Here is a 21,290-nt window from a genome sequence, read left to right as displayed (position 1 = left end):
GAAAGCGAGACGCAAAACTTGTTCATGGTATGCTACAATTGATTTCAAGGTGAAAGTGTTCAAATAAGACGGAGGCCGGACTTGAAAAATCCCCTGAGCAGACACACCCATTTAAGAAACGTCAGCAACTAAATCGAGTTTATTTCATGAACACGACCAAAACTTAGGTTATTTCTTACAAATGCCTCGGATAGTCATAAAGGAAAATTAAGTCATCTTCCAAAATTGTATGAGATCATCACTTTTAACCAATCCCCTGCTGTCTAGAAACCCCCATTATAATGATCAATCCTGGCAGAGGTTAATAATTTCATCATTTTTTACTTTTTTTTTTGAGTTTTTTTTTGACATTTTTTACTTTATAAGCCAGTTTGTAATGACAAGCTTCTGAGCTTCATACCAGTTTTGGTACTGAAGACTCAAGAACTGTTCTTCTACACATAATCAACACTTACTAAAGGCAATTTTACTCATCTTATTTTAATTTTTACTCTTTCTAGACTTCTGACAATATATATATATTAAAACACATGCATATATATATGTGCACACACTATTATACATATATTGTATATGCACACTATTTTATACATGTACACACACAATACGCACACTTACGCACAGGCTCAAAATGTATCTAAAATGTGATAACACTTTCCTCACAGGGAAAGGAACTGGGTGACTGGGAGACGGGGAAGGAAGGAGACTTACATTTTTGTGACACTCTGTCCTTTTTGAAACCTGTATCACGCACATGACTATTCACAAACTACATAGATGTAATGCTTTTAGAATAAAGAAAATACCTTTATAATGTAGCTCATATCAGGACTATCGCCAGACAAGTCTCCTAACTGCTCTCTCCACTCTATTTTTTATAATGAAGTGGAATCCATATAACATAAAATCAACTATTTTAAAGCGTACAATTCAATGCATTTGAGTACTCTCCTAATGTTCTGCAACTATCACAACTATCTAGCTCTGGGACATTTCCTCACCCCAAAAGGAAGCCCCATAACCCATGCATGGGTCACTCCACATGGCAACCACCAACCTGATATGGTCCCTATGGATTTGTTCATTCTGGACATTTCATATCCACAGAATCATGTAAAATACGTGACCTTTGATGTTCGCTCCTCCAGTCCACACTTTGGTCCAGAATTAAGCGCTCCTCTAATGCACAGCCGTAGCACCCTGTACTTGTGTGCATGCTGTAGTCCACATGCTCACTTGTCTGTACTCTGGTAGAGCAGATGTAAGAGGGCATGTCCTGTGCCTGTCATGTCTCTACTGCAGAACATACGCCCATGAACATAAGATGTCAGATGAATGCTTCTAAAACACAATCCACACGTATATCCCCTCAGAGAACTAGTTTATTGAAGAAACTGGATTTGCTAAGGTGAAAGCAAGAAGCAATTTCTTCTCCCACCATTACTTTCAGGCCTCCTTTTTGTTGGGTCAATCTCCTGTTTCTACCCCTAGATGATCTCTCAGCCTTTTTGAGAAGCAGAGAAGGTCCAGTCTAAATCAGGAAAGAGGCATGCACAAGGAATTTTAACACAGGACAGAAGCCAAAGGAAGTCCCAGAGTGACCATGAGGGGCTGCACAGAGATACGGATTGTGCAGGGGGCCTGCAGAACAACCCATCCAGCCTGGAACAGGAAGATGAAATCTCAGAAACAATAGTGTAAAAGAAAAAAAAAATGCACCTGACAGATTTTTTTCATTGACCTTATCAACCATCATTTTCAAAAGTTTGGGGCAGAATTAGTGAAGGTACAGAGAAAACGAAGCAATTATTAACGCCAAGATGAGTAAGAAGAAATGCAAGGAAATAACAACTTGCTTAGCTACAAATCTGTTTACATAGACATAATAATGTAAACATGGAATACTGACTTAACAAACTGCAATACAATTCTATTGAGAAGAGGGAGGGAAGATGAATACATGTGTATAATGTGAGGGAAGAGGGTAGTAATGAAAGATAGCTAACTCCCCCATGGCCATCGCTTTCTCTCTGTAGCTGCAGCTCTATAGGAAGGCCAACTGTAATCAAAAGCTTGCTTAGTAAATATAACATCAGAGTTAGGGGAAATGGGTTAATACTTGCCCAAAACAGTCCTACTCTCACTGATGTCTGGAATTAATTATGAATAGCCATCCCACCCCACCCCCCGCCACGTACACACTTCACTCTCTATAACAATGTCCCAGTTTAGAAGATAAATACAATGGGATGAGATACACCTGTTTCTCAGAACAGGCACTGAGCCAGGGTCCCCTCTGCTCAGGGCGCCCTCTCCTCAATGACCTGCAAAAGACAGTCATTATCTCTCTTCAGGACTGTTTTCTATATTGTATAACTGAGTTAGCCCTCCCCTACTCTCAATCCCAGCCCCAGGGACCCAGTATTTCATTAGATGGCCTAATGTCTGGCCTCAATAAAAAGGTAACACACCGCATCTGTAAGGTATTTCTGCATCACGATGCTAGGATCTATTATGTTTCTTTTATAATTGAAGCCTTTGGGCCATCTTCATTTCCTAGAGAAGAGGAAGCACCCAGCAGTGGCTACTGTTAGCCTCAAGTTCTACCTATGGAAACCTTGTCAGCCACGCATCCCTAACAGCTCAGTCACAGTGAGGTAGTACCTGTGTTGGCTCGTATGCATTTTCTTGGTAGATAGGAAGGTGACAGGAACTTTCAAATTTCTTGGACAGGGAAAGGACATTCGGTCTTAGTGTGCAGAGCCCCACGTGCTGAATAACAACATTTGACCATCTGTCAGGCAAATTCAAAACCTGAAAAGAGAGGAAGGGAATCTCAACCTATTGCTCCTTTGGAACTGTGCACCCAGAGCAAGTTCCAGCAGTTCTGGGCCCTAGAGGCCTAGGAGTCATTTTATTCCGCTGTCAAGAATTTTTTTTTAAGTATCTCAAAATAATTGGTCTTAAGAAACCAAAAAGACTTCAATCCTGCCCCAAAACACAACTGGTTTCTGAATCACAGGACTCAGGTCCCAGCTTAGTTGGATTTCTTTCTGGAGTCTTTTAAACTTACATTTATTGTCTTAATCCTCCTTTGGGGAAAAAAAGGCATATTGTGATGTAGAAATGTGAATTTTACAGTTGGCAAAACTTGGCATGTCACAGCAATATGTAGAAGGCTTTGAGCGCCTGGAAAGCTTGGCAGGGCTCCGGGAATGGTCCTGCATTCCTCCACTCCCTTTCTCAAATGCTTCCAATTCTCGCTCCCCTGGCTACCGGTTTTGTAAGCACCTTCTATCAACTACCTTGGCTCTAACTCAGCAGCAGCAGCAGCAGCAACCTGCTCCTTCATGAGCAGTGGGAAGACAGTAGTTGGGACCCTGCCGGGTCTGAGATGAAAGCTGTGAATTCAGCAGCGAAGCCAAACAGGGCTAGGCAATGATGTGCCATCATGTAATCTCTTCGGAAAGGCCTCCCTTTATCCTTTGACCAAGAGTATTATCATATCTTCCAGTTTCTTCTGGATTTGGGCCATTTGGAGCAATGGACCACAGACGTCACAGCCACACAAACACCAACAACTCGACTCCCAACTGAAAGAAACCCAAAATGTCATCCCAATCTGCCAAAACCCCTAAAATTCAGTAAAAATAAGCAGACTAACTTCAAAGTAGAACAGCTCACTCATATTTCCCAGTCTCACAAAGGAATTATGTATTTGCATATATTATAAATTCCCATAAAATGTTGAGATTTGGCTATAGGCAGAGAATAGAGGAAGCCATATAAGGCAAATACCTTGGTGAAAAACAAATATTTCTGAGAAATCATTTAGAAGGGGAAAAACAGAAAAAACTACTAGTCTAAACCAAATGAGGAAACTATTACATTGTAATGCCATAAACTTCATAAATTGATAACAAAGGAAGGAAACAGTATGTTATGGCTTTCTGGTATCTTTGATGAGTTCTCTGATTTAAGGACTCCAGTTATCTTTCTTTTGGATTTTTTTTTAAATCTTTCCTTCATTATTGTTAGCTTTTCTCCTTTAGCTTTGACTTTCTTATTTACGATCAATGTGATACCTCGGGGTTTTTCCCCCCCTTGCCAGTTGGATATGTTGTTATCCAGCATATGGGGCTCTGCACACCAGACAGAGCTCTCTGAGTAAAGTATGAGAAAAATAAAAGCAGCAAGGAAAATATGCAAGCACATCACACCAAAAATGCAAAGAGAAGGAAAGGGGAAAAAAAATCAGTCTAAGGAAATATATTATCCAGGGAAGGGAAAGAAATAACTCCACAAATAATTAAACCATATAATAGGAGCTTCATACAAAAAGACCTTTTTAAAAAAAGACTAGGTTTTTATTTTTGCTTAAATATTCATAATCTCCAAAAGGGCACTGAAGTCACTAATAACACTTGTTATGTCTGGGGCGGATTAACTGGATGGATGGAAGAGGAGAGTGGATATTTTCCCATAGATTTGTTCTTTCATTTATGAACTATGCAAATATTACTTATTTTTTTAAACTAAGCAAAAGATAAATTCTGGTTAACAGAAAAGAACAGAAGCTCAAAAGCAAGATGATAAATGGAGATGAAAAGAGATTGCAGATCTAAGAAACAAACCTAAGGTCAAAACCATGCAACACGGGCTTAATAGATAAAATGGAGAGAAGAAGGCACAGAATTATAAAGCTGAGATTCACCCAACTGACAAGGGAGGAAAAAAACCCCGAGGTATCACATTGATCATAAATAAGAAAGTCAAAGCTAAAGGAGAAAAGCTAACAATATAATGAAGGAAAGAATTTTTTAAAAATCCAAAAGAAAGATAACTAGAGTCCTTAACACAAAGAACTCATCAAAGATATCAGAAAGCCATAACAAAATAAAAAAGCACACAGGTTCAGGGAAGACTTATACAGAATACTCCTCAGATTCTGGTTAGGGGTTATTCCATGTCAAAGATTAGGAAAGAATTCTTCAGGCATTCTAGGGAAAGAAAGCAAGGAGGTATGGCAAGGGGGTTGGATCAAGCTATAATGAGCCTTCTCATAATAACATTCCAAGACAGAAAAGTGGGAATGTGTCTACAACACTCTTTTTTAAGATTTTATTTATTCATGAGAGACACAGAGACAGGCAGAGGCAGAAGCAGGCTCTATGCAGGGAGCTGGATGTGGGACTCGATCCTGGGACTCTGGAATCACACCCTGAGCCAAAGGTAGACGCTCAACCACTAAGCCACCCAGGCGTCCCTGTCTACCACATTCTAAAGGAAAGTTTACCCAAGAATATTATACCCAATCATGATGACATTCAAATAAAAAGGCAATAGGCAGACATTCTTAACCATGAAAAACTCAGGGAATGAAACACACATAAGCCTTTCCTAGAAAACAAGACTACAGGGACACCTGGGTGGCTCAGTGATTGAGCATCTGCCTTCGGCTCAGGGCGTGATCCTGGGGTCCTAGGATCAAGTCCCGCATCAGGCTCCCCTCATGGAGCCTGCTTCTCCCTCTGCCTATGTCTCTGCCTCTCTTTCTCATGAATAAATAAATAAAATCTTTAAAAAAAAGAAAACAAGGCTATTTGAATACCTAATCTATCCAATTTAGATATGTATTAAAATGAAAACTTGGGGATGAAGAACACATGGTTAGAAAACTGGTAGTAAAAATACCATTTAAAAATAGATTAATTTGGGGCACCTGGGTGGCTCAGTCAGTTAAGAGTCTGCCTTCAGCTCAGGTCACAGATTGCAGGGTCCTAGGATCGAGCCCACATAGGCTCTCTGCTCAGTAGGGAGTCTGCTTTTCCCTCTGCCCCACCCCCTACTTGTGTGTGTTCTCTCTTTCTCTCTCAAATAAGTAAAAACAGATTAATTCTAGAGAACTGTGTGAACTATCAAAATAGAATAAAACAAACATAAACCTTAACAGTTCAAAAATAATAAGATGAAAAGGAGGTGGGGAAATGGAAGAATAAAATGTTAACGTCTTTATATTTCATATCAGGAATTTAGGTTAATACTGTAAGAAATCAAAGCATATGAACACACCCTTAATGTTTCATATTGTCTTTCATCTTACCTAAGAGGGACCATGGGATCATTTAGGAAAGAATAGCTCTGGGGTAGAGAAATGGTGACTTAAATTATAATGATTCCTTTAGGTTTATTTCATTGTATTCTAATTTTCTTAAATGCAGGTGAAACTAGAATTAATTATACTTAACAAATGGCTTGGGTAATATAACCTTATTTTCAAGTACACCAACCAGGGGTGCCCAAGTGGCTCAACTGGTTAACCATCTGCCTTTGGCTCGTATCATATTGGGGTCCCAGGATCAAGCCCTATGTCAGGCCCTCCGCTCAGTGGGGAGTCTACTTCTCTCTCTTTCTCTCAAATTAATGAAATCTTTTAAAAAAATAAAGTATGGGGATCCCTGGGTGGCGCAGCGGTTTGGCGCCTGCCTTTGGCCCAGGGCGCGATCCTGGAGACCCGGGATCGAATCCCACGTCGGGCTCCCGGTGCATGGAGCCTGCTTCTCCCTCTACCTGTGTCTCTGCCTCTCTCTCTGTGAGACTATCATAAATAAATAAAAATTTAAAAAAAAATTAAAAAAAAATAAAGTATGTTATCTACTTGTCCTTCTTTCTACATATGTGCACATTATAATACCTGGATGATGGTCCCTAATGTTAATATTGACTTTTTTTGGGTAGTAGCTTCTTTTCCTCTATTATTTAAATGCTTTATAATCAGCAAGAATTAATTTTACCAAAACAAGTGATATGAAAAATATAAATATAAACCAAGTTGCACATAGGCCAAATTGCCTTTCAATTCAGCTCTACGCATATTTTCATGAGCTTTTACTATGTACTAAGTCTTAACACGTTAGGCTTTGGGAACAGATGAGCAAACAGAATAAATACCACCCCCATCCTCACACGGATCATGGTCCGTTGAAGGTTTTTATTTCATTCAGATCCACTCACCTGAAACCATCTGGGCCACAGTCTCCACAGATAGCAATGTTTAACAGCAACTTTACAGAAGACATTCTTGGGGCCAGATTTAGGAGGCCTCGCGGACAGTTATCATTAAGAAGAGCAACAAATTCGTTTAAAAATCAAAGTCATTTTAATCTGCTACATTTTGCAGAGAGCGATCAGGGAACCTGAAGGAGGGTGGGGTTGGGAAGCACTTGGGTCCTTGAAAGCCAGTGCGATGGGAAGCTGAACATGAATTCATATCCCAGCTCCAGGACTTAATGCCAGTGAGACCTTGACAAGTCATTTAATGTGCGCTTCCATTTCTTTTTCTGAAAAACTGGCAACATAAATGTATTGTTATGAGGACACAGTTAAGTGCTCAAAGTCTATAAAGCACTTAGAGCTGCAGCTGAAACGCAGCTGAAACTAAGTGTTAGCTATTGTTATTTTTCAACTGCATTACTTGCGTCAAAAATCACAATTTATTGAGATAGATTGTGCCATCATTGTTGGTTCTGTTGTCATCAAGGTGATCTAAAATTCATAAAACCATTTCTATACTGTGTGAGCAGATAATAAAAACATTTAAAAGCAGGGAAATTTCTTTTCTGGGTTAAGAAATTAACTAAACTAAATTAGCTCTTTAACCTTTTTGAAAAATGAAACACTGTAGTCATCTTACAAATGACTAAAGGCATATAATAAAAGGTTTGCATTCACCAAATTATAAGGTATTATTACCAAGCTACAGAGTATGTGTTTGATTAGCCTTGAGGCAAAGAGCTGGAAGTATCTTAATTGCTTGTTACTTCTCCTCTACCTTCTATTGATAAACTTGAAGATAAAAGAGGGTAAATTTGATTTATTCAGGCAAAGACAACAGATGTTATAGGTTGTAAATTTTGCTAAAAGCCAGGAAGATAAGAGAAGGCATTTACATGGTGGTCTAACTATTTTCAGTTTAATTTATGTGCTACAAGTAGAAGAATTAGAAAAGTTTCGCTTCTTCCTGTCTAGTGCTGATTAAATCAACCTGAAGAATCCCCGCTAAATTAATCACTGCAAGACTGTTCTTTATGGCTTCTAATGTTATTGTGACAAGAAGAAGACTAGGAGTCATAGATTTCTGATAACAGAACCAGGAAACAAACCAAGCAAATAGAAGGATACATAAAATAAGTGAGAAGAAAAATAATTTACAGATTAGATAAGGCTGCTTTAGGGTTAAAAGTCTCCACTATTAGCTCGCTGGAGGAGAGAATCTCCTTGCCAGTTGAGTAAAGAAGTCATTGGCTAAATACAGCTAGAAGGGGGAGGGGTACAAAACCAGCAAAACATATCACACACAGAGAGAGAGCATTTAAGAGGATGGAGTGGGTTTTTGTTTTTTATCATAATAGGAGCATCAGAAGGGACTCCTCTGTTTTCAAAATAGCGATAGTCTGAAAGACTCCTCAAAGGCAGACCTATAATCTACAGGTTTCACAGCTACAGGGGAAAAAAAGAAATGCAGCTGTTCTTCCTTGCTTCAATTCAGGCCCCAGAGGGAAAGACAGTCCTGCGGTGTTAAACGCCCGAACTGGAGCAGGTCAAGTCGTTCAATTCATACCAGAATATAATATTGCGATTTTGTTCTGTAAATCTCTGGGAATTTTAGGAACCCAGGGCTGTAATTAACTTTGTTCTGTGTCTTAGTTTGAGCAGTTGAGAAAAATGAAATGAAGTTTAATGAGGGGTCAGGCCGGGCCTTGATTATCAATGCAGTTGTGATACTAGTAATCCTAATTACCATTTATAGAACACTCCACCTGCTCCAGGTATGGGGAGCTGTGTGGGGCTCAGCCATCTACATACGGCATTTATTTATTCTCTCATAACACTTCAGAGAGATAGATATTACTCCTGTTTTCCAAACTTTTGAAAAAGCACATGGGGCACCTGGGTGGCTCAGTCAGCTAAGCGGCCAACTCTGGATTTCTGCTCAACTCAGGATCTCCGGGTCATGAGATCCAGCCCGGCGTCAGGCTCCACCCTTGGCGAGGAGCCGCTTAAGGTTCTCTCTCTCCCTCTGCCCCTCCCTGCTCATGCATGTGCGCGCTCTCTCTCAAATAAACCAAGAAACAATCAAATCTTTAAAAAACCCACAACCATTAAGTAAGCAGAAGTTGCACATCTACCTATGACCTCCCAGTTCTATCCTGTTGTCCTTCTGGCTAACACGTATGAAGGCCTACCTGGCACTGAAATACCCAAAAAGACAGAAATGAACAAAAGCAACACTCTGTAAAGGGGGTTTTCTCTGCCACCCATTTTTATCCATTCTGTGCCCAAGAACTTCCGTCTGTGTGGGCTGTTAGTTCCTCCTACTCTAAATGACTGCAACAACTTCCAGAGGACTTGATAAAGCTGAACTTCGTTGAAAACAACCATAAAGACTGGATCCCTACAGTGGAACGAAACAGCTCATCAACAGCCAGTTGAGCAGGCAAAATTATTTAACAAAGCACAAATAGAATCTGTTATGGTTCTTAATTTCCAGGTTTTTCAAACCATTAGCAAGCGTGGGTAAGAAAACTCTCTGCTTAGATCCTGTCCGTCAGTCTCTTCCCATGTGACATGGGTTCTGTGGATCTCCTTTGGTGTGGCTTACACATTTCTGGGTCAGACCTGTTTTCACTGTGGTGAGATTTTATTTCCTGGGAACTCGCAGTAACAATACAGATGTGCTCGATCTCTGGCCGGAGTTACTCAGAGATCACTGGAAGTACTGAATCCTGATCAGTGGTACCTTCACTCTGCTCTTCAAAGACAGCCTGCCACTAATTAATGTATTCCTACCACTTCACCCAAGTTGGCTTTACTTTAGGTCCTCTGATCTCCAGTGTCCTCGGCACTCTGCCTGGCAGCCAGCAGTGTGGGGGGTGGGGGTGGGTTCTGGTTTTCTCCAGGGAACAGGAGCTTCCTGACATGGGTCCAACATGAAAGCTGCTCTGTCACGGGGTCAGACCACACACACAAGGCTGTAACCTCCTATGTAGCAGAGCTACCCACATTTGTAATTTTGAAAACATTTCCATTATCTTTTGGATTTCCATTCTTGGCCCCCCGTGGGCTCCTACTTTAAATAATCTTCAAGACGGCATAAGATTTAAATCTACGGGGAATGTCAGAAAACCTCCTTAAACTCTGTTCATTACAAAACAGGGAAGAAGTAAGGAGAAGAAGGAAGAGGGCAAGCTGTAGTGCAGAAAGAAGAAGGAAGGGACACCGGGGTGGCTCAGTGATTGAGTGTCTGCCTTTGGCTCAGGTCGTGATCCCGGAGTCCTGGGATCAAGTCTCACATCAGGCTCCCCACAGGGGTTTCTCCCTCTGCCTATGTCTCTGCCTCTCTTTCTCTCTGTGTCTCTCATGAATAAATTAATAAAATCTTTAAAAAGAAAGAAGAAGGAAAAGGGGATGAAGTGATACTTAGAGAAATGCAAACATGGTGTAAGTCAAAGAGTGAAATGTGATTCTAATAGTACCGTTAACTCTACTTGTGCCTTGCCAGCCCACGGATAGCTACAGAGTCATCTCTGCATCAGGTCAGTGCCTCTGACATCTATCCTGCCTTGGGGGCCCTCTGCTGGCCCACCAGCCAGAAACCCCAAGTATCCAAGGCAGACCTTCAAGTCTAGCATGTATGTATAAGGGCACAGCAGCACGGCAGTTGAGATTGCTGCCATTTGGAACCTCGCTATGATATGAATAAGAAAAGATATGAAATTGGCAGCTTTTAAATCATAATTTAAGTCTCAGCATGATCATATCAACAGATTAAAATTAGCTAATCGATTTTAGTTTGGGCTTTTGACAATGAAATTAAACACTAGAAAGAAATGTGAGCTGTAACTCTTGGAAAGGAAAGGCAAAACTATCCCTGTTTGCAGCTCATACAATTATATCCCTGGATAGCCAAAGAGAATCAACAGGAAAACAAATAGAAGGAAAGTGAGATACAAAATTAATACACATAAACCAAGAGTCATCCCACACTCAAACAACAAACATAAACCAACAGAATGGAAGAAAATATCCTCTATACAAAAGCAGTAAGGAAGATAAAATGGGAATTAACTTACCAAGAAATGAGCAAAACCTATATGAGAAAAACTATGAAATAATCACAAAGGACACCAAAGTAGACTTGAAAAATGGAAAGACTGACCACTGGAAGGGAAAAGTCAGCATCACAGATGCGTCAATTACTCTAATTATAAGTTGAATGTAATCCTCATGAAAATGCTAATAGATTTTTTAATAGGAGACAAGCTGATTCAAAAGTCTATGTGGAAAAATAACTCGAAAAACTCAAGAAAATAAGAATGAAGAGGAACTGGTGCCACAAGATGCCTTGGTAGGGGCACCTAGGTGGCTCAGTCAGTTACGCATCTGCCTTCAGCTCAGGTCATGATCCCAGGGTCCTGGGATTGAGCGCCAAGTCGGACTCCCCGCTATGCATGCAGCATACTACCTTCTGTGTGAGAAAGGAGAAAAAATGTCTATTTGTATCAGCATAAAAACTGGAAAGCAAATAAACTTTAAAAATGGACATTCATAAGAGCAAGGTGGGGACCAGGGAGGACAAGGCCAGTGGTGAGAACACAGCTTCTGAACATGTACTTTTTTAATGCTGTTCTGAATATGAACCATGGGAATGTATAGAATCTTAAATAATAAAATTAAACAATATTTACTAACTTTTCAAATGATGTGAAAGATTTCTTTGGTTTTATATTTTATGAACTTTAATTAGCTTACAAAAGATAATTCAGTACCTTAAGTAAAAATTTTTATTTAATTTCCCCCCAAAATCTTTTAGAAACACATTTCAGGAGCTCCCTTAGCATAGTGAGATTCCAAACCCCTCTGCCTTTCCTACAAGTTGGCCCCAAACTGTTTACCCAGTTCTATTTCCCCAAATGTATCCTTCCTTCCAGCCAGGGTACCAACTATTAACATGTGAAAGAATCTCAGAGCACCGAGAAAAGAAAAGGGGTTAGAAGTTCGGAAGAGGAGACAGAGCCAATCTAGCTAGGGAAAGGAGTGTTTAGAAGAAGGGTTCTCCTTGGATAAGCCTGTATCAGGACACAGCAGATCCAGGTTCCTGGATATTTGTGACAATGGCCCAAACATTCTCCAACAACATTAACTAGTGGGTCATATTAAGCCTACATCTTCTCTATTGGACTTGGACTCACTTCTACTTAGGAAAGATCTTAAAGTGAAGAGCCTTAGATAGTCTCTGTAAACCCCATTACTTCAGCATGTGACATACCACATTATTGGTCCTAAATTTCACTCCTCCCTATATCTTATACACCTTGGCTGAATTGTTCAACAGTCCCTCCCACTAGAGGCACAGCAAGTTTCCCCAGGTCATTACCGTTGGCCTGGCCATAAGCCTTGGTTTTTCCAAAGGAATGAGGATAGAAGTGACTATTTTGGCTCACTTCTCTTGCATTTCTGCCATATCCATAAGAACATGCCCCAGCTAACCCACTGGCCCAAGAAAGATGAGAGACATGTGGAAACCTGGATCTAACTGGCACTCTGAGTCAAGGCCAGCCAAGCCAAGCCTAGATCAGAAGGCCCTCTGCTAGTACACAGATGTGTGAGCAATGATAAATTGTTGTTTTAAGCCACTGAGTTTGGAGGTAATTTGTTGGGCAGCATCACTGTGGCAACAGCTAACTCATACATCTCATTAATCCTAGAAACAGATATAAAATATGGTTTCATCGCATTTTTATATTCATTCTCACATAAAAAACAACTTTACCTATACCTATTTACCTATAAAAAACCTACCTATTACCAACTATACCTATTTACAACTTTACCTATTTACCTGATACCTTGAGTTCTTTTTTAAAAGGGCAAAGTGTTTTATTTCACAATTAAAAATTAATGCCTCAAAATACACATCAGATGTTATTTAGAGGTAACTGTTGTGGGCTGAATTGTGTCTCCTCAAAATTCATATGTTGAAGTCCTAACCTTCAGTACCTCTATACCTCAGAATGTGACTGTATTTGGAAACATGGTGGAATTAGGGTGAGCTCTAACCCAAAATGACTGATGTCCCTATAAGAAGATATTAGGATACAGACATAAACATAGAAGAGACAATGTGAAGACACAGGGATAAGACAGCTATCTACAAGCCAAGGAGAAAGGGCTCAGGAGAAACCAACTCTACTGACACTTTAATATCAGGCTTCTAGCTTCCAGGACTGTGAGAAAACAAATTTCTGTTGTTTAATCCGCCCATTCGGTGGTATTTGTTATGGCAGCCCTAGTAAACAAAGATTTTGGTATGGAGATAAGATACTTCTGTAACAAATATCTAAAAATGTAGAAGTGGCTTTGGAATTGGATAATGGGTAGACAGTGGATGGCCAGGAACAGACCCCCTGTGGCACAGAGGAATTAAGATCTCTGTTCCTACCATACCTATTTCTCCTCAGGCTCAAACTCCCAAGTATAACTCAGTCATGAGCCCAGAGGTGGAGAATGGGGAACTCTCCAGACACTGGTCAATCAATAGGGCAGAGCATAGGGAAGGTTGCCAGAGCTAGCTATCCAAGGGGAATGTTTGAAGAACTTGGCAGTTTATTAGATAAAACATAGGACACCCAGGTAAATTAAAATTTCAGATAAACAACTATTTAAGTAAAAGTATATCTCAAATACTGCATGCAACATTCTCATACTAAGAAAGTATTTGTTGGGGTACCTGGGTGGCTCAATCAGTTAAGTGGCTGACTCTTAACTTCAGCTCAGGTCATGATCTCAGTGTCAGAAGATGGAGCCACGTGTTAGGCTCCATATTCAGCAGGGAATCTGCTTGAGATTCTCTCTCCTCTCCCCTTCCCCTCCTCCTGTTCAGGCTCTCTCTCTCCCTCTCAAATAAATAAAATCTTTTTTAAAAATTTAAAAAGTATTTGTTGTTTATCTGAAATTAAAATTTGAGTCATCATCCTGTACTTTTATTTGTGAGAGCTGGATGACTCTCCTTCTCCTTCACTCTTGTCCAGAATTGAGCCTATAAGAAGGAACAGTGATGGGGTGGCCTCAGGCAGCCACTGGTCAAGAAAGGGGCAGCAGAGAAGGGATATCCCAAAACGTATTTTTCATTAACAGATGAACAGCTAAACAAAATGTAGTATATAATCACAGTAGAATTTTACACAGCCTTAAAAAGGAATGAAATTCTGACAGAATGGACAAACCTTGAAAATGTTATGCTAAGTGAAATCAGCTAGACCCCAAAAGGACAACTACTGTATGGTTTCACTTACACAGAATACCTAGAACAAATTCATAGAGACAGAAAGTAGAACAGAGTTTACCAGGAGCTGGATGGAGGGGGAAATAGGAAGCTGTTGTTTAACAGGTAAAGAGTTTCCATTTGGAAAAAAAAAGAATTTCTGTTTGGGAGGATAAAAAGTTCTAGAAATGAATAGTGGAGATGGTTGCATGACAGTGTAACTGTATTTATGCCACTGAACTGCACACCTAAAAGGACTGAAAGGGTAAATCTTATGTATACTTTACCACACTAAAAAAGTTAATGTACATTTTAAGAAAAGAGAATCCTTGAGGCCCTTTGCCATTGCCTGGAGAAATTTTTTTCAAGCTAGTAAGGGATAAATACCAACTAAGGGCTACTACATTATTTTTCAATGATTTGCGTGGAGATATATAACTAGATCATAAGCACTTGTTACTAAATCATGCTTCTATATATCCTCCTCAGTGTAATACAAATAGCAGATGTTGAAAGTTCCTTCTTTTAAAAAGATATATTTATCTTTATTTGAGAGAGAGCACGCACAGGCATGTGTGAGCAGGGGGAGGGGCAGAGGGAGAGAGAATCTCAAGCAGACTCCCGCTGAGTGTGGAGCCTGATACTGGGCTCAATCTTACAAGAGATCATGACCTGAGCCAAAATCAAGAGTCCAATGCTTAAGTGACTGAGCCACCCAGGTGCTCCCAAGGTTACTTCTTAAAATATCTAATGCCTTTGGCCATGTATTTCTTTTTGGTGAGCATAAATTCGCTTATGTTGGGAGCTTTCCACACATTGAATATTTTTGCCAATGATTTTCATTATGACTTCTGAGTGGCTACTCCGGACCGAGTTTTACTATTCAAACAGATTTTAAGACACTGTATTAAACTAGTTTCATGAAGTCCATGTCACACACAAAGCCCCAGGCAAGCCTTGTTAACTTGCTTGCTGCTATCACAGTGGTAGTCTACAGGGCAATAAACAATTTCTACATCAAATACGTAAGAAATCAAGGTCTACCAAAAGAATTTAACAAGAACTTTGAACCCAGGAAATACGACGTGCAACATTCTTGACAACATTGATCTTTTAAGTATTTAAAAAATAAATCCTCACTCCTTTGTGAACCTGACGTCAGATGAAGGCTATAATAAGAAACCAATGATATATATTTATTATATTTCATCTGAAATCTACTAACAGTATCCCTAGCACAACTACTACGAACATAACTTACAAGAAGGATTTGTCTAACTGTCCTGACAAGGGCACAAACAGTGGATGAATTGTCAGAAAATTATGTTTAAGCACTAAGCAAGTCTCTACCCACTAATTTCTCAGTTTCCATGCACCTGAAAAGGATTTAAAAGTATCTGCTCCACAAGGTTGTTCTGACAACCAAATGAGACAGCAACCTTGAACACACATTTGGAACCTATAAAGTACTACACAATATCATGTTGACATTACAAATTTCAGGAGTGAAACTGAACTTATCCCAACCACAGACATGGAGCTGAACTGTCAGAAAAACTTTCGCACTAAAAAGTCCAACATGATGTCAAATCCTTAGGAAACTGAATTCATGTTTCAGAAAATATGTTAGATTCCAGGGCATTAATTAATAGGATGGTAAATGGGACCACGTGTCTGGACCAATTCCCAGGGCTTATTCAAAAAATTCACTGAAGTAACCGACATTTGGTTTGGGAGTGTTTGAAGAGAGTGTTTAACGTATTCAGCAGATAAGAGGTTCATAATTTTCCAGAGATAAAGCAAAAACCCTCATTAAAAAAAAAAAAAAACAAAGCGTGAAATAAAGAAGTCATCAAATAAGTTGTATATAAGCTTGTAAACTGCATGGTGTCCCTAGTATAGACAGCTAATATCTAATGAGATCTTTCTCTTTGGTGGAATGTAGATACTTCAGTAAAGGTCATGCTTATTAGAAATCTGAATGTTCCAATTGGAAATGATTTCCGCTAACTAAGCCAAAAATCTTAACTGGTTCCTAACATAATCATATCGCCTTAGCCTCATCAATATTATGTTCTAGCCAACTACACTGGGGGTCTTCTTTACTTCTCCACTGACCTTCAAGAATATAAGTAAGGGCTCCTCTTTTATGAGAGCATGACATAGAGATGCAAGAACAGAGCCAAAAGGAAACAGCCCATAGAATAAAAATTTCAACTTTGAAAAAGAAAATTACAAAGCTCTTAGACTTGATCAATTTCTAGGAGAAAAAAAAGATATCCCCAGACTCTACTAAGGAAGCACATGGTCTAAGGGATCTGGGAAATTATATTTATTTACCCTAAAAGATAAACAAAGAGGATCAAAACATCCCAACTTCAGGTGTTCTTAGTTTAGTGATTCTACAATTTGGTTACAAATTTAAGTTAATTTATTTCAAGATTCTCAGGGTTAAAAGATGTACTCTTAAGAAGCTCTCTGCTTAAAATTGTTATTGTTGAGGACAGATTTAAAATGCATTAGGTATATTCAGAAAACTAAATGGAAAAATAACAACACTAATTGGGCTGACCCTCCTGCCTCCAGAAAGTTAAGATATATGTTTGACAGGTAATTAAATGCAATATTCTAAAATGGGAGTGAAATCAACGGAGAAACTCTGCAGAATACCAATGGCAGAGTAGCTTATGTTTCTCTTACCTTCTTTTGACTCCCACAGAATATTTTCCACTAAAATGGATATTTGAGCCACTGCCAAAATGAAGAGCTTCTCTCTGGGAATAATGCATATTTTGTATGGTTAGAGAGGCAATTTGATGCTGAAAAAATAGCTTTTAATATTTGGTACACATGGGTACAAATTCTGGTTTTGTCACTTACCAACTTGTGATGCTAACTTATTTAATTCCTCCAGGTCTCAGGGGTTTCTTTTTTCCTCTATAAAATGGGGACAATAATATGCAAGATTGTTAGGGAGAATAGAAAATTTTGTAAATATTTATAAAGCCCATTACAGTGCTAGAGCATAGTATATTCACAATAAAAGTTTGTTGAGCAGCATATATAGTAAAAATGTCAATCTCGGATCATATCTCTAAAGGAGAATATCATCATTGCAAAGATAATAGCTATTATTTTCCTGAAAAGGATGTAGTTACCTTCTACTGGGACTATTCTTGGCACTAACAGCTTTCAAACAAGGATCTCCCTTTTTTAGCACTCACACTCAACCACAAGTAGATTGAAACCACATCAGTCTCTCCTTTAAAGAGTTATAATTTTATCAAAATTTAAAGGTTCTGATTGGATAACTCAAAAAGATTTCCTGCCTGCTGTGATGCTCGTTGGCTGAGTGGAAACAAGAAAACAGCTATCTGTGGGTTGACCTATAAAAACTCATTTTTTAAAAAAAAAGGCATTTTAAGAAAAGACTATTGTCTCTAAATGAGAGGAGAAAGTCGTTTTTGCGATCACATTATTCATCTTCATCCTATTGTATTTCTTTAGGGCCACAAGGAATAATACTTCGTGCAAATGAAATGAAAACAGGATGCTAGGGATGCTAGGGATGCCTGGGTGGCTCAGCAGTTGAGCATCTGCCTTCAGCTCAGGGCGTGATCCAGGGATAGAGTCGCATCGGGCTCCCCACAGGGAGCCTGCTTCTCCCTCTGCCTGTGTCTTTGCCCCTCTCCGTGTCTCTCATGAATAAATAAATAAAATCTTAAAAAAAAAAAGAAAATGGGATGCTCGTGTACATTTAAGGGCTTGGAGAATGCTAATGAGATCTTTTAATTCTAAAAAAAATCTCACAGCAATAAAAATATATCAAAAGGAAATCCACAGAAAATAATCAAGAGAAATGCAGAAAAAAATAATCAAAGATTGAGCGCATATTATAGTCCAATGAATTGGTCTACTTGGGTTTAACAACAATAAAATATATATATACACATACATACAGATGGCCTATTTGTGGTGATTTCCTTCAGTTCGAGCATGAACAAATTTTCTCTCTACGAAGAATGGGTTCTTTTATTGTCAGTTTCATTCAAGTAATAGTGGACTCAACTTTTCCTCGGTATTGTGGGATACCATGCTGCGGAAATGGCTCCATATAATGAGCACTGGTGGGGGTGAATGAAATGCTGGCACACCGGCACAAACAAAAGCTCCGGCACACCGGCAGCATTCTCTTGATCTGCTGATTTTCTCCAATATGGTTCCTGCCGAGACACAATAACAAGGGAAAATAACAAAAAGTCAGCTAAAAGATCTGCTGTGGGGATGAGGAGAAGCGTCTTTTAAAAATAAGACTATAATATGGTCATATAGTGCTGAAATTCACCCACTCTGGCCAAAATGATTCATAAAGATGAAGTTTCAAGTCTATTCAAAATATTGCCATAAGGAGCTCTACTGGTGCACGTCAAATAACAGAGTCCAAGGGTGCTAGCCTGTCTAAAGGAAAATGTTCACTACCTATGCCACTCCTTCTCCCTGCCCTTTTCACCATCCTACTCGAGGGTATTGTTGGAGGCAGCCGATAGTAGGTCATGCGGCCAGAAATGGACACCGTTCACAACAGATGTGTCATACCTAACACGAATAGAGTGATTTTATGAACTGTGAGCTTCACCACCATGCCCTCCATTTTTAGGAAATAATAATTTTTTATTCATTTATGAGATTTCCTATCAGAAGACTGGAATCAATACCATGCATCTAACTGGACTTCCCATCCCAAGGAATATTCATTTTGTGTGAGCATTTACCAGAGATTAAGTTCCATAAACTTTAGGAAGAAGAAACTTAATCTGGGATTCCCTTAATTAGGTATAATATTCTATATTTCCATAAATAATCTTACATTAGAGCCTCAAAATCAGTTACCACAATGGAAGGCACAGCAGATATTGCAGCAATCTGTTCTAACATTTCAGTAGTGCATCAACAGCATGTCTGTATGCCATGGTACTGGTAGTAAGTACATTACAAAAAGAAATAGGCATAGGGAAACGTCTGGCCTTAACCCCCAAACTGTTAACAGATGAAATACTAGTGAAAGCAACACAAAAAGCCATATAATGAATTTAATGATACTCAAATGGCTTGGTCTCTGCTGGATGCCACTGGCCTCCCTTTAAACATCCTGTTCAATGCCACTCACAATACTGGCAACATCACTTTTACTGACAATTTTCAATTTGCAGTGACTCTTTGGACCAATTCCACCATCCAATCACTGCAATTGAAATGTTGGAACAAAGGTAAGTTAATGGCTCAAAATAATTTCTCCTCTGCCACCATGACTTCCCCTCTGCCCTCCCCAGGTCTGATCCTCCTTTCTATATTTGTGTTTTAAGCAAACAAAAGGTAAAGAGAAACAGAAGAATTGAGAGGAGGAGAGAAATTCAGTAACCATTCAGGGCTCTAAGGCCCAATACCAGAACCTGTAATATCATTCCATCAAAAACACGAAGATAGGAAAAGACTCAGAAATAAATTTGGCAGTGAGACCATGTTGGGGAACAGTCTTGACCTTAGATGACAGAATTTGAATTCAAGCAATTTCAGATGGAAAAGCAATGAGACCTAAAGGAAATAAAGTTTAGTAAGGATTATGGTGGTGGATTAATTGAAATTCTTTCAGTTGTGATTGACAGAAATCTAACACAAGATAACAAAAATAAATAGGATTTTTGAATTATGCAATTAGAAGTCCAGGGAGGGATACCTGGGTGGCTCAGTCATGAGTCTTCAGCTCAAGTCATGATCCCAGGGTCCTGAGATCGAGTCCCACATATGGCTCTCTGCTCAGCGGGGAGTCTGCTTCTCCCTCTGTCCCTCCCCCTTGTTCGCCCCCCCCCTCTCTCAAATAAATAAGTCTTTAAATAAATAAAAGTCCAAGGAGATTCTAGCTTCAGGAATGGTTTGAACCAGGGACTCAAATGATGTCTTCCAAATACCATTTCCCTCTATCTCTCGATTGTGTAGCTCTATTTCTCTCAGTTAGTCCTTTCCTGTCTTTCATCCCAATGACTCAATTGTCCCAGTAGAAAACAAAACAAAAGAGCTTCGCCTTCTCACTATGTCCTAAAACAACACCCAGGTTTGAATTCCACTGATCAATACAAGCTCATATACCCATCCATGCAGTGAGGGGAAGTATAGCGAGAAGGGGCATATTGGCCCAACCTGAAGTTCATGGTCTGAGAGTTTTCCAAAGGAAAATTGACATGCTATTACCCCAACAGAGAGAAATGGACACAGGGCAAAAGATACCCACCACGTTAGGGCTTCATGCTGAAGGAGGGAGTGTAGTCTAGGTATGTACAGTTGGGTTAGCATAACAGAAATTGCTAAATGTCCCTCATTTTCTCTTTCTTTCTATTGGTAATAAATTCCCCCAAGTCTTTTCTGGTACACCACCACCCTTTCAGTTAGGTATAGCTGTCTAAGTTTAGGCTGGTGGGATGGGTGTGAGAGAAAGTCATGTGCAATTTTCAGAGCATCTCAGAGATGAAGATGTTTCCAGGAACTTCTTTCTCCCTTCTTGCTATCTGAGAAACAGCCACAACTATAGCTGCTACCCTGGACTAAGATCTAGAAGCCACATAATGAAGATGACAAAGTTGATGCACTAGCCTGGATCACTGAATGACCGGGTAGAACAGAAATATCTACCCAACCTAAACTACCCATCTACCTAGAAGTAAGCATCTTACCCATCTATCTTATATGTCTTATTTAACCCACAGTATTTTTGAGATCTTCTTATTTACCCTATACCCTAACTAATATAAGACTCACTATAGCCAAGTTCTAGGGGGAAATGGCCAAAGTATTTTCAAATAATGGACCTATAGAGTTTATGAGCACTTTTTATTACATATATGTATCACTTTATATAACCACAATACTAAGATATATATTAATAGCATATTTCTTAATCTTTCTAACATTAGAT

The 21,290-nt window shown here is 39.4% G+C and overlaps 1 long non-coding RNA gene across 2 annotated transcripts in view; it reads right to left on the bottom strand.

The window, feature by feature from the left end:
• Nucleotides 1-2,415: 2,415 nt before the first annotated feature.
• Nucleotides 2,416-21,290, bottom strand: part of LOC112655692 (uncharacterized) — a 57,012-nt gene continuing 38,137 nt past the window's right edge. For both annotated transcript variants that reach the window (XR_003133840.3, XR_003133834.3), the window contains 4 exons: nucleotides 18,283-18,546; nucleotides 17,204-17,260; nucleotides 17,024-17,097; nucleotides 2,416-2,814 (listed from right to left, as the gene is read on the bottom strand). This is a non-coding gene — a long non-coding RNA (uncharacterized LOC112655692). The remainder of the gene's footprint in view (nucleotides 2,815-17,023; nucleotides 17,098-17,203; nucleotides 17,261-18,282; nucleotides 18,547-21,290) is intronic.

This window comes from Canis lupus, chromosome X, assembly GCF_003254725.2.
Source record: "Canis lupus dingo isolate Sandy chromosome X, ASM325472v2, whole genome shotgun sequence".
NCBI classification, from domain to species: Eukaryota; Metazoa; Chordata; class Mammalia; order Carnivora; family Canidae; genus Canis; species Canis lupus.
The sequence above is the reverse complement of the archived record's forward strand: the minus strand, read 5'-3'. Positions and strand labels throughout refer to the sequence as shown.